This window comes from Rhipicephalus sanguineus, chromosome 5, assembly GCF_013339695.2.
Source record: "Rhipicephalus sanguineus isolate Rsan-2018 chromosome 5, BIME_Rsan_1.4, whole genome shotgun sequence".
Classification (NCBI taxonomy): Eukaryota; Metazoa; Arthropoda; class Arachnida; order Ixodida; family Ixodidae; genus Rhipicephalus; species Rhipicephalus sanguineus.
In genome coordinates, this window is record NC_051180.1 from 176,358,789 (window position 1) to 176,372,408 (window position 13,620).

General features: G+C 47.2%; 1 protein-coding gene across 1 annotated transcript in view; it reads right to left on the reverse strand.

The window, feature by feature from the left end:
• The window catches only part of LOC119394456 (cysteine dioxygenase type 1), a 128,389-nt gene that overhangs the window by 38,016 nt on the left and 76,753 nt on the right, over positions 1 to 13,620 (reverse strand). The window lies entirely within an intron of this gene.

Genomic DNA, 13,620 nt, shown 5'->3' on the forward strand with positions numbered 1-13,620 from the left:
CTAACGGACGAAGCCTCCAATTATAAAACAACCCTGCTTATATTGTTACGAGGTTGTTTGGATGTATAGTGGATGTATCTACACAGTAATACAGGTAAAGTCAAAAGAGTCAAAATGACTGACCAACACACTGGCGCCCCAGCTGGCTTCTCCAGATCTCCTTCCTTCACTGCATCTTTCCGTAACAATGCAGTATATTCATGTACCACTGTCGCAGTAGAAGAAGGCACTAACCCGGACCGACCTCCGTCTTCGCCTTTCCGCTATAATTGATCAATGAGTAGGTGTGCTGGTCCCCCTCCCCCTCTCCGAAGGGGAGGGGGACCCCCCATGAATTCCTTCCCTGCTGAAGTTTACTGGTTCGCCAACATTAAGCAGGCAGTGTTTGACCGCATAATATGAGAATCAGATAGGACGATATCGATACGAGGAAAATACGCGAGAGATTTAGCATTCGGGGGAAATAATACGTCCGTACAATTTTTTTTAACTTTCAGCATATTTCACTATATAATCAAGTAAACGACCTTGTTCATTTACGACATATGCTTCTCCGGGAAACTCCGTTACACAGAGCAAGAGAAAGTAGTTCCAAGTCTATTTTCCTTTTCCTTTTTTACTGTTTAATTCTGCTTCAAGCTTATCCGAAAAGAAGGGCAAGGCCACGAAGACGAGGCAGCATTTAATTATCAGTCATTTTAGGTTCAGGCGAGAAGTAAGAAATAAGGCTGTGTTGGTAATGCTTCGTGAAGAGACGTCCTTGAACACCAGATACATGCATTAGCACAGATTTGATACAGTGCGTATGCTACGGACGTTGATATGAAACGAGTGACTTCCTGAAATACGGTGAAGAAACAGAACCCCCGCCTGCGACTGGCTTACCCGCACTAATCAAACACGTGCCTCTGTTGTCCGCAACGTCTCATGCCTCTTCCGCGTCCTAAATAGATGGTGCAGATATCTGCTGTTCTGGGAAACCTGCTTGTCGAGTAGCGTGTATCACCCCGTGACAGAGTTGGCAAGACGCGCTATATAGGAATGAACGAACTCAGCTCCGGACGTGAAAGTCGAGCACCTCAGCGGTGATGCCGATCAAGCACAAGCAGCAGCAGGTCACGGACGCTCGTGTTAACATTAACTTGAATTATCACTTATTTCCATAGGTCGGCAAAAACGTTGGAGCTCACTCATACTCACTCAAGGTATATATTTTGATCTGAGCGCTCACTCGCACCCAGACTCATCAAAACTTTCCTCAACCGGACTCACTCGGACTCAGACTCGCTGAACTTTTTCTCAACAGGGCTCACTCGGACTCAAACTCACCAAGATATTACTCAGCCGGACCGAGACTCAGACTCACGGCTTGGCCCGAGTCTAAGTGAGCCTGTGTGAGTCGACTCATGAGTCCGTTAGCGTAAAATTCACTTTTGCGATCATGGTGTCAATGCTCTTTAACGCCAATATCTCACATAGTCGGTGCTCGACAATATGTCTTGTGATCTTGTATCTTCAAATACGAGTTTTCAATGGTTTCAATCCAGTAAAGACATATTTATGAAATACGCTAATCACACGAGATATTTTTATCAAGAACTTCCCATGAAAAAGTTTGCCGTGGGAGGTCATGTCATCTCTTTACCTAATAACGCCTCTGATCTATCATTTTTGAGATGGTGCATGAACGCTAGTGTGTTAAGATATGCCTGAATAGATTTGAATATAAAGGTAAGCCGATATAAGGCTGATAGTAATGCTGTAAATGAGTAGATAGGACCATAAGTCGGCAACAAAAGGCGGAGCTCACTCAGACTCACTCAAGAAATATATTTGGCGCTTAAGGCTCACTCGGACTAAGACTCACCAATGTTTTCCTCAACCGGACTCACTCGGACTCACCCTCCCTAAGATCTTCCTCAACCGTACTCTCTCGGACTCAAGCTCACCGAAATATTACTCACCCTGACTCACTCGGACTCATACTCACCGCCCGTTCTGAGTGAGTCTGAGTGAGTCGACTCATGAGTGAGTTTGCCGACCTATGCTTATTTCTACATCAAATGCGTTTAGGAGCGAGATCCAAAGCCTTCCGACAGCTTCTAGTGGGCCCAAGGTCAAGTACGTACACGTAAAACGAACATACGTAAATTCCATAAAACGACGACATGGACGCAAGTTGTAGCGCGGATGATATACGTAGTTTTAAAAATCGTACGAACGCACAACGGGCTGGAAAGTACGGGATCAGAATTACAAGCTACTCGAAAGAATTTGTTAGCAATTTGTAGACTTTTCAGTAAGTAATTTCCGAAGTAATTATTGCAACGTAATGAACTTGAATTGGAGCACGTTAGAACTGCGCTACCAACAACAGAGGATTTTCATATTCTGTCGAGATAACTAAAATAACGAATGTAGACAAGAACTAAATATCACAAACAAAAATGCGACTAAACATGGCTCCAACCCTGACCACACGCACGCGTTACAGCGCGTCAGCACGTGGCGTGCCCTCTCCCTATGCGCGCCCTCTCGCTCCTTAGAGAGAGGGCGCGCAGCTTCGTGTAATAGATTGGGCGACTACACGAGCGCTCGTGTAGTCTTGTCTTCTTGTGTCCCGTCCGTTTGCGCTCAATCTATTACAGAATGAAGCAACCCGCCCAACAAAGCACTTTATCAGCTTCGTGTGCCGCGTGCCCTCTCCCTATGGAGGGACAGGGCGCCGCGCTGAGTCTACACGCCACGCGCTGACGCCTGCTGACGCGTTGTAACGCGTACTTGTGGTCAGGGCTTTAGCAGGTAAGGTGTCGCGCTGCTAATGTCTGGGAGGCGGGTTCGGTACCCGACCACTGCAAGTGCATTTCCATGGCTGCAAAATTTAAGAACGCCCTCGTACTGAACCGATAAGCTGTGCAGAGAGACTCGGACGTTCGTTAACAGGCAAAGTAAGCATCCTACAGTCTTTGAAAGCCAGTTATGCGTCATCAGTAGTAATAAGAGTGACCAGGAGTGACTTTTTTTCTCGCGTTCAGACTCGATCCTCAAGGGATATGACGTGTGCCTGTGTAGCAAACGATGGAAATGCAGCGAACTATAATTATAAAAATGAGCACACGACGAAACAATCTTATTTGTATGTCTATACTTGCGAAGTGACACCAGGCTAACCTCCTTCCGAATCGATTCACTTCTTTTTATTGAAAAAAACTTGAACCGTTAGGTTTTTTTTTCTGCTTTTTTTTTTGCCTTAGGGGAAAAACCGAGAAAAATAATGGCATTTGCGCAAGATGAGGTGGGTGACAAACCGTGAGCGCTGTGAAAAAGCGCCAAGTGTCCGAATTAGCTTTTTTCGCACGTGTTGTAATACGTATACGTTCGTAAATGAGTTCTATTCCGCTTGATGAGACATGCGCCTGTGGCGTAGTGGCTCTAGGCTTATTCAGGACTGGGCGAATTCGCAATTCCCGTCGCCTGAACATCTTTCTTTATTTACTTACTTACAAATGCCACTTCGTCGATGAGACCATTTCCTTAATTCGCCTCCCTTTCCACTTAGTCCCCGTATGCAGCTGCGAACACGCCGCCGGCTTCAGGCCGACTCAACGGACGATTCCGTTTCCGAGCTGACGTTCCTATACTGCTGACGCAATGAAAACATTCACAGCACTTAACTTTGCTGTGCGAAATGTTTACGGGTCCCTGTCTCGCACATTGCTATCTTATCGAGATTACCAGCACTATGAGCGGCTCGGGTATATGCCCGTAAAGAATGAAACGACAAGCAACACAAGCAAGGAGGCGAAGGCAAGCGCTGTACTCACAACAGTGTTTCTCTCTCTCCCCGTAAGCGGACGTGTATTTCTTATGAACAGTGAAACGCCGTCGGCACATGTTGATCACTGTGCGAAAGCCCTTTCGCCGACGTCAATGCCTCTCTCTGTGTGGGACAAAACACCGCAGACAAGGAACACTGCCCCGTGATGTCATCGTCCTATTCTTGTGCGCTCCGCCGGATAGGAAACAACACGTATCGTACACTCAGATTTTTGTGACACGACCGTGTTGCAACAGCGACACCAGAGAAGCAACCAGGAAGTTCGCGAAGGGAGCCGATGGGCGGTTCGACGCAGGAACTCGATACGGTTACTATATGATTTAGTACACGCATGCGCGAGAACGGTACGCGTTTGTCCCACGATCCACCTCGGCATATCACACGATCCACCTCGGCATATACATTACCAACCGGGTTGACGCCTTTCTGTTAGCATGATAAAACGCGCGAATTAAACACACAAGACTTTAAGGGCGTACGTTCGTACCGGCCTTCCGTGAGGTCTCGAGTTAAAATCGTGCAGAACGAACGCGCAGAGGATCGCACCCCAGGTGTGCGTGAAAGGCTATGTTTGCTGCCTTCGAAGCATATAATCCACTTGCAATGCGTACATAGGTGCACTAATCAAGAAATAAGCATATGCGATATTAGGACTTTAGTCTTAAAATTACAGAGCTGAGCTAGTTCGTATGTATTCATGCTAAAACACTGGGCGTGCAAACACGGACACAAGTGAGAAGCCAAGACACCACAGACGTTTCCCCATGACTTTAATGAAGCGCGCATTTTGTCATTGTAAAATTTAGGCCAAGTTAATGTCCCTTCATTCATGTTCGTTTAATTATGAAACTATTACATCTCCTGGTGGGGTAAGACATCTTCACTCCCACTGGAGCACGATTACGGACCAAATCATAGGAATCGCAGTATATAACTATCCTAATACTAAAGATTCATTGCTTGTTCGTGCTAACAATATCCCACTTCTAAAATGAAACACTTACTTCCTATGAGTTATATTTCATAATAGCACGATAACGACAGTCTGATACGGGTAGGTTATCGCTGTGATAACGGACAGAATGAATGACGGGCGAAACCGGCGCTGGCACAATCTCAACTGCAAAGCCTTAGTGAAAGACCGCAAATTAAACAAGCCCGCTCGTCGCGGCATGTTTCCGTATACTGAATAGCGCGTTAGCACAACTTCCGATCGCCACCACCTGAGAAGAAACGTCACACGTGAGGTTACTGGTAGAGCAACAAGTCGCTGTCGACTCTGGTTCTCGCAGCGGTGATGCATTCCCAGGAGTTGGGGAGAGAGAGGCTCTTTATTATAAAAACAGATTTTTGCCGGCTTTTATATAACCGCTGGCATGCTACTCTGTGTAGGGATGGAGAATGGCATTGACCGATTCCAGAAGAGAGGGAAGAAGATAATACTCAAAATAAAGAATATAAAGAAACATGAAATGCGCAAGGGAACCTGATAGAAATATTTACAACGAGGGTGTAAGAAGAGACCCACTGGAATGTTTTGGTAAAGTTGCAGTATCGCACTATACAAAGCGTGTGGCTTCCTAGGACAGTTGAACACCGCCATTAGAAACACATTGGGCCACACTGTACATTAATAAATACTCAGGGAAGCCACGCGATTTGTAGTGCGACACTGCAATTTTACCAGAATGTTCCAGTAGGTCTCTGATGTATGTAACCTGGAGTCCTTTTTTGGTAACTAGCTTGTTTCGTCAAATATGATTTTTTTTTTCGCCTATTCCCTCTTCAGTTACGGCCGGCCGCCGCGCCCAACGGCGAGAGATGGCGCTACGTGCACATGTCCCCTAATGTCCCCGTATGCTTGTCATGCTGGTAAAGTAGTGAAAGCCCCGCGAAGTGGAGTGTCGTATGGGAGCCTTCCATCCCAGTGACACTGGCAAAATAGCGATACTAATGCAACGACAGGCTTTCTCTTTAAAAATTTTGGCGGTGGTATGACGTCACACGTGACGTTTCTGCTCAGGTGGCGGCGACCGGAAGTTCCGCTGATGCGCTCTTTAGGATATTGAAGTGTGACTCGTCACGAGGTCAGTGAACGTTATGCGTACACCTGTGGTTCAATACGAAGCAGGGTCACGAGCCAAATAAAGCAAAAAAGGGCACGAACCAAGACAGTCGTGTGAATATATCCAGGACCGACGTCGGTCAGAAAATGTAATCAGATGTGAAGTGACGCGAGCGCTTTTGTTTTTCCAAGTGAGAAATGATGAGAGTTTTCATTGGTGACAAATGACTGCGTATGTAGCGCTAGCAGATCGAGGCAAACAAATAAAGGACACGCAGTATGGTCCAGCCTGCGTATTCCGGCCGGGCCGGTGCCACCATACAATGAAGCAATCGTATGGTGGCTGTTATATTGTGTATTGTTGCTGTAATTCGTATTATATTACTCCTACGCAATACTTACTATGTCGCGCTCAAATAATTTTTTTTTTTCTTCTTCCTCGTTTGCACGTATAGTTATCTGTTAATCTCTTTTTTACATGTTATTTTATTCTACGTCATTTTATTCTACTGCCCTGTAATTTGTACTCTGTGGAAATCTTCATATACAATGTATTGAATTGTACTGTATGCCCCCCTCAACCTATGCCTCTTACGGTGCCTGTGAGGTATTCTGAAATAAATAAATAAATAAATAAATAAATAAATAAATAAATAAATAATTTTATTCATAGGTTGCACCCGACTATAGTTATACTAAATTGGATCTATACCGCGATATTGCATCTTTCCCCATGGCAGGATATCTTCTTGCAGCTCATAGCCCTCGACTGCTCGCTGACACATGTTCGAACAGCGAGGACGGCTAGAAACAGTGTGTCTTTGAAGCTTAAGGCCCGTATTCTGAAACGCTCCTTACCTCAGTGAGGGGGCCTTAACTGCTTGAGGACGCCTTATCGCGTATTCTGGAATGCTCCTTACTAAGGTTCCCTCACTGAGGCCCTCCTTGGTGCTCCCTCAAGTTAAGGTAGCTCTAGGGCTACCTTAAGGCCTCCTTACCTTGCTACTTGCACTGAAAGGGAGCTTCTCTGCAGTACTTTGTCAGCGACAGTGTGTCCGATTTCTTATTTTCGATCGATGCCTTGCACTTCTGCACAAGCTCGCTCTAATTGTATCCTCGTCGTTGTTGGAAAATTGCTTGCCAGGCGTGTTTTTGAGCGTGCGGCCGAACGGCTGTCAACATTTTTCGTTAAGATTGCGCAGCGCGAAGAGGACAAGGCATTTTACAGGAATAGGGGGAAAAAGAACAGACTCAAGGAATGCGACACGGTAGGCCCCCTCATCGCACACCGTTCGTGCTGCGGTCTTCAAAGAATGGCAGTTCTTGTTTGGATTAGGCTAACAATGGCATTCTTCACATGCCATGCGGGCTGCTTCCACAATGAGACAGGTGCGGTCGTCCGGGTAAGAGAAAGTCACATTGGTCACAGCGAACACGGGCGAAGCCGCATGCGCTACAATGTATGCCAAGAAAACCCTCCTTTCCTTTTCTGCGAATTATCTCAGCCACTGAGATTAGTAATCCGTCGTGACACAGGCGAGTGACCTGTGCCTGAAAGCTGGTGCCTACTCTGTGGCAGCATGACTATTTTAATGCGTTGTAGAAGCAAGCCCGAACAATAACCCTTTTGACAATCTTACTGTGCGGAGTTGAGCTTGTACGTGCCTGGTTCATATGTCCAGCAAACATGATCACGGGCGAAATCGAGCTTAAGGTCAAGGAACCCGACAGAATCCTAGAAGAGCATATCACGTCTTATGACGGTCGATATACATTCTTCAAATATTCCGACCATTTGTGACAACTCAGAATGCAACTCCGAGGCATCACACTGTAATAAGACTACTTAGAAATCGTGCACATATATCTGAATACTTTCAGGACTTGGGTTCCTGGGAACCACTGCTGTAAGATTTTTTCGTTTAGCAAAAAAAAAAAAAAAAAAAGAAAGGTAAATCCACGAAGGCGCGATGCACGACCCGATAGACGCGCCCTTGTTTTGAATGTAAACATAATAATTTACTTGGACATAAGTACATTCGAGTCAAATTTGCACCAATGTGAGGAGATTTCACATGTTTAACACTATTCGGTTATGAAAATCAATCTCACCCACGTCTTCAACTCTTTAAACGATCTTTATTACTCGCTCCCACATAACAGGCCGTTGAAATGCATCAATGAACGTAATGAGCCCCAAGGTAGCACGATCATACTGTTTTTGTCTGCTGCAACAGGCGAAATTTAAGTAAACGGGAAAGGCTGTGCACCCATATCACGAAAAAGCAGTGTACATGTTATTATTCATCATTATGCACAAAAACTATTCCTTTATTCTTGCTTGAAAACGGACGTTTAGTCAGTAGTTCACACGTAAAGCAGTGTACACGTTTCGTTATGACTACAAAATATTAGCTTAATAGCGTTTGCTGTCGGGCTAGTTGGTGCATAGCTGAACTTCAATTGATGGCGCAAATGTTAAGACAGGAACGTAGAAGACACGTAAGACACGGACAAGCGCGCCAGAAGCGAGAACATCTAGCGTCATCATCAGCGTCATCTGCCACCGTCGCACTGCGTCCCTCGAGTACGCATTGCAAGGGGTCATGAAGCACCCCTTGGGCTTGTTGAAAAAACACCCTGCGGAAAGCTGACACGGCTATGAACTGCTCTGCCAAATATTGCAGTCGTGCGCGCCGCGTAATGGCCACAAGCGGAGCGCGAAGTTGCCGTTTCCCCAGGCACCCTCTTTTCAAACAGAGGCCGGTTCTCACTCTCGTCGGTGGGCGGGGCGTCTGTCCGTCTACGTCGCGGATCTGTCCCTTTACGTCGCAAGAGACATAGCATGCTTATTGGCCAATAGCCGACATAAATCGAGAGCATCAGATGCGCTTCTTGCCGCGGGGTGCCGCCACTTGCCGGCGTCGCACTCCTCAGTACACGGTAGCCGCACTCGCGCAAGCGAATCACAGCGGGAGAGCGATCGCGTTTCATGACGCGCGCTGACGTAACTTCTTTCCCCCATGCCATCCCTCCCTGTCTAGCTTCCAGTGCGCTCGTCGGCACGAGAAAAGAGAGAAAGCGCTGGGAGCGTGCGCCAAACCCCCGTAACTCCGCTGACTCTTGACGGATTCGAGAAATTTTTGCGGCAATCGATTCGGGAGGCAGTACACTCCGATACTGAGGTCATTAGATCATTACTTGGAAAAGTGGTTCATGACCCCTTTCAGGCTGAACGACGCAGCCACCGATTCGCCTTGTTGCCCCCGACAAATGCAGGAACGACAGGCACGGCTTGTCGGCCTCCCTATAAAAGAAAATTGCGATTATGCCGAGTCCTTTTGCCCTGTCCGCTACAGCTTTATGGAAGAATCCACTTTGGAGATGGCAGCCGTTCACGTTCCACTATCTGTACTCTTTCATAGAATATCCAATCGGACAGCCACATTTGCACAAAAAATATAAAAAACTTGGAGGACGCTTGAGCTTCGCCTACTAGAACGAGACCCGATAGCGTAATCGCGGGCCCCGTTCGTATCGTCTTCTCGCCACACTTCGCTTCTCGGCGGACACCTCAACTGCCTCAGCCGCGCCTCGAGGAAAGGAACGCCTGTGCACGTGACATTGGCCGTTTGAGGCTTTCCTAGAATGCCTACTGCAAGTACAGTTGTCAAGTGCTCACTACGCCATATTTCGTCACTATGCGAATTAGCGAACTTGTCTGCAAGGCAATAAATGCACCTATACAGCTATACACTGTGTTGATACTATATGGTTGATGACGATAATCGATTGTGCCTGAGCGCTTTCTAATGGGTCGGCCGTTAAATCACCCACTCGTTGCGCAATTCACATGGTGCGACACTCGGTGCGATTTTATGCAAGTGCCACGCAATATTGTACTTTTTTAACGCGGCTCGTCGCACTAACTGAAGCATGTATAAGGTTCTTTCAAGCACTGGCGTGGCTCAAAGGTAGAACACCTGACTGCCTCGCAAAAGACCCGGGTTCGATTCCGGCTCGAACCCATTATTTTAATTATTTGCATCAATTACGATTTTGCGCACACAACGAACGCCGCCGACACCGACGCGGGAATTTCTGCGAAATGCGCTATCACGTTAAAAAGGAGTAGGCACGTGTTATGGCATTGCTGTTTCAATGTCTTTGTGCAGAGGCAGCATTTTCTCTTGTTGCAGACATAAGCTGCTCGACGCGGCCAGTAGATACCGTGCGGCTGGACAGATTTGGGTGTAGCGTAAGAAACACTGCGTATCGCTGTAGTCGTTCCATGTCGATCTCGAGTGGGGATCGTGCGCGTACAAGAACCGAAGAAGCCACTCGAGTTAATCGGCCTCAACATTCACCCCTCTCCCATCATATCTCTATACGCTGACGTCAGTACAGCAGCGACAGCGCCAATCGGCTAAGCACGCGTGCGTCTCCCGAAGTGATCCGTGATATGAGCTCGCATTCCAAATCGTGTCATTGCATGAGAGCAGGCACGAGATGCTGGTACACGGGCGCGCGAGATGCCGCACAAAAATTTACAATCTCTTTAAGCAATGCTAAGAAAAGCACATGCGCATGCTCTCACGAGAAACTCATTAAGTTATTCTGACTTTCTCAGTAAACTGCACGCACTGTGAGAACCGGTGTAAGCGACGCTTTCATGTACACTCCGCCGTTAGATCTCAATATAGGGTATTTTAGTAGTGCCGGTTTACCGCACGTTAAGTATTGAAATATCGTTCCGCCGTGGTCGGCACGTCATAATCTGCAAGATCTCTTTAGCCACTATAATCATCTTATGTTACTGTACGAATCTAAATGAAAACCAGCAGATAATGAGGCCAAGGAAGGTATAGGGGACGTTAACTGCACTGTTTTAAATGCATTGCGGTAATTGTGACATAGATGTGAAGAAAGTAAAGTGGACGAAAAGACAACTTGTCGCTGGCAGGGACCGAACCTGCAACCTTCGGATTACGCGCCCGGCGAATCTGTAGCAACTCGAGCAGCTAAAATGTTTTCGCATCGTCGTAAGCCAACACAGAACGGTATAATACCGTGGTATCCGCCGCGGTGGTCTATGGGTTACGGACCTTACGGTGCTTGGCTGGCTGCTTACCCGAAAGTCGGGTGCTCGATCCCGGCCGCGGCGGTTGCATTTCGATGGAGTGGAAATAGTAAAGGCCCCTGTACTGTACAGTACAGTACTGCACTGTACTGTACTGTACTCAGCGTGTCCTGTGTGATGCCAGTGCATGTTGAAGAACCCTAGGGGGATCGAAATTTCTGGAGTCCTTCACTACGGCATGCCTCATGGCCAAATCGCGGTTTTGGCACGTAAGACCTGACATTATGCTATATTAAGTTATACCGTAGCGCAAACGGTACGGAATTACCATCACTACTAAAACAATATTGACATAGCGTTCCTTGTGCCATGGCGTTAACCAACCGGCGCCGCATTCGACGTTTATCGCAACGCGCAACTAGCTTTGTGAACCTCTATACGTTTCATTCTCTTCTCAAAAGCGCGGTTGAGGTAACCACATCTGGTGAGATATACGTATCGCGCCTCTTCCTTTCTGAATGACCAAGCCTGCGACCTATACGCTCTCCTCTCGGCTTTCCCGGTAGAATTCTCTTTACAATCCAAATGCTACCGTTAACACCGAAAGAGGATGAAATTGAGGGTCTTAAGCGGCAAGGACAGCGAGCTGATTATGATTACTTCAGAATAATGACATGAAGCTTGGTTCTTTTAAGGCCGTAGCGCACGAGATGAAGACGCCTTCATATCTCGTCCCCTGTTCGTTGATTGAGCTCTGCACCCATGCATCTAGCTGTAAATATTCTGGCAAGTCTTGTCGCCCTTATACTGCGCAGTAAACATTCGCGTGCTAATTAAATCAACGAGCATAGTGCCCGTACGCACAGAGATGGTGTACACCAACACATCTCACCAGATGCCCGCGGCTTATACAGCGCTGGCGTAAATGGCGAGAACAAAGTGCGCAAACGCGTTCTTTCTCGCTTTTTTAACATAACGTCGCCTGATCTACTGCGCTGAGTCACTATACCGACCAGAGCATTGCAGTAACCACAGGGCGAGTCCGCCCACACCTTTCTTCGGTAGCGAACCACTTGATGAAGGAGGAAGTGGTTGCCCGCAGCAGTGGAAAACGCTTCTACCATATCGCAGGGTTTCCTTCCCGTCAAAAGAAGAGTGCAACATCGCATCGAGACATCACAACAAACAGGAAGTGTCGCTTCTGTCCTCTTGCATGCCGCGTTAAGGAGGAGGTCACGTGGTGTACTTGCTCGAGAGGCCTGTTGAGAGAGCTTTCTTCGCGTTTCGCTGACCTGCCGCGGCGTTGTTTACATTCATGACGATGGCCCCGGGAAAAGGGTTATCGCGGTACTGTAGTGTGCGGCCAGCGCCGGTCTGTTACGTAATTTCTGTATTGTCGCTTAGTTGGCACTCGTGGCTGTCTAGCGTTCGTTGACACTGCATCCCCTCGTTGTGCTATTTATTTATTTTTTATTTATTATCGCGACTGCTGCAGACAAGACGCGCGTCGGAGCGACCTGCGTAAAAACGATACGAGTCACTTTTCGTTAAATCTCTATTGATACCACGAATTCTTGCCTGGGCGACGAGCTTGTAGGATGGCAAAGCCTAACGCCGTCTCCTAACCACCATTTTTTTTACCTTCGTCTTAGGAAATACGGCTCTCCTAAAACGAACTAAGTTATATGGCGCTTAGATATATTCCATGCGACCGTAGGGAAAAGTTCTTTGGAAAGGTTTCTGCTTAGCGCTAATATATGCACACAATGGCGCGCAGCAATCGGCACTGACATACTGCTTACTGCTAAAGTAAATGTCGGCAGCCAGTTCCGACACTTCGATGCGGTCGTAAACCATTCGTTGTGTCACTAGGCCCCGCAGCAAGGATCAGCCGCTCGTTCGACCTAACATGGCCGAATCTGAATGAGACAACGGCTTAGGGTGATGATGGAGGTTATAGGAGTGATGAGAAGCCGCTGAACGAGGGATGCCACTGGAGTCTGCCGCGGGGTGTCAACCCAGACGGCGTCGACACCACCTCCTTCTTGCAAAAAGGAGAAGCTACGCCGCTCTGTCATCATACGTTTGTAGTCTCTCTGTATTTTTACTCCTCAGTGAAAAAGCATTGCTGTTGTGCTAATCCGCCTCTAACACTTTCCTGTGGTGCCCTCTGCCGTTTTGGTAGGGGTCACGACGACCAGTATTGCCAGAAGCAAAGCCTCGGAGATAAGGAGACGTTTCGCGACTTTCCCGCTAGGGGAACGCGCATGCGCCGGGGCGTCGTGAAAAAGGCGGACTGTAGTTGTGATGCACGCTCACCGAAAACCTCTATGAAATCTTGAATTTGGTCAGTTCTCGTATACTTATGCTCTCGTTATCACATCATTGTTAAATTGTGCATACGGATAAGGTGCCATTCATGCTACTGATTTTTCTGCCGTATCCCAACGCCGAATTGAGCGAAAATAAGTATATTAGTTGACTGAAAACACGACGTCGGTACATCAGCAAAAACAACCGCTTGTTCGTGTAGAACCCGAGCAATCTGTGCATGCGATACACTCTTAAAAAAAAAGGCTCTTGAATACGGAAAAACCTGTAGGTAAAATGCTGCCGACCACTTTTCGTATTCCGAAC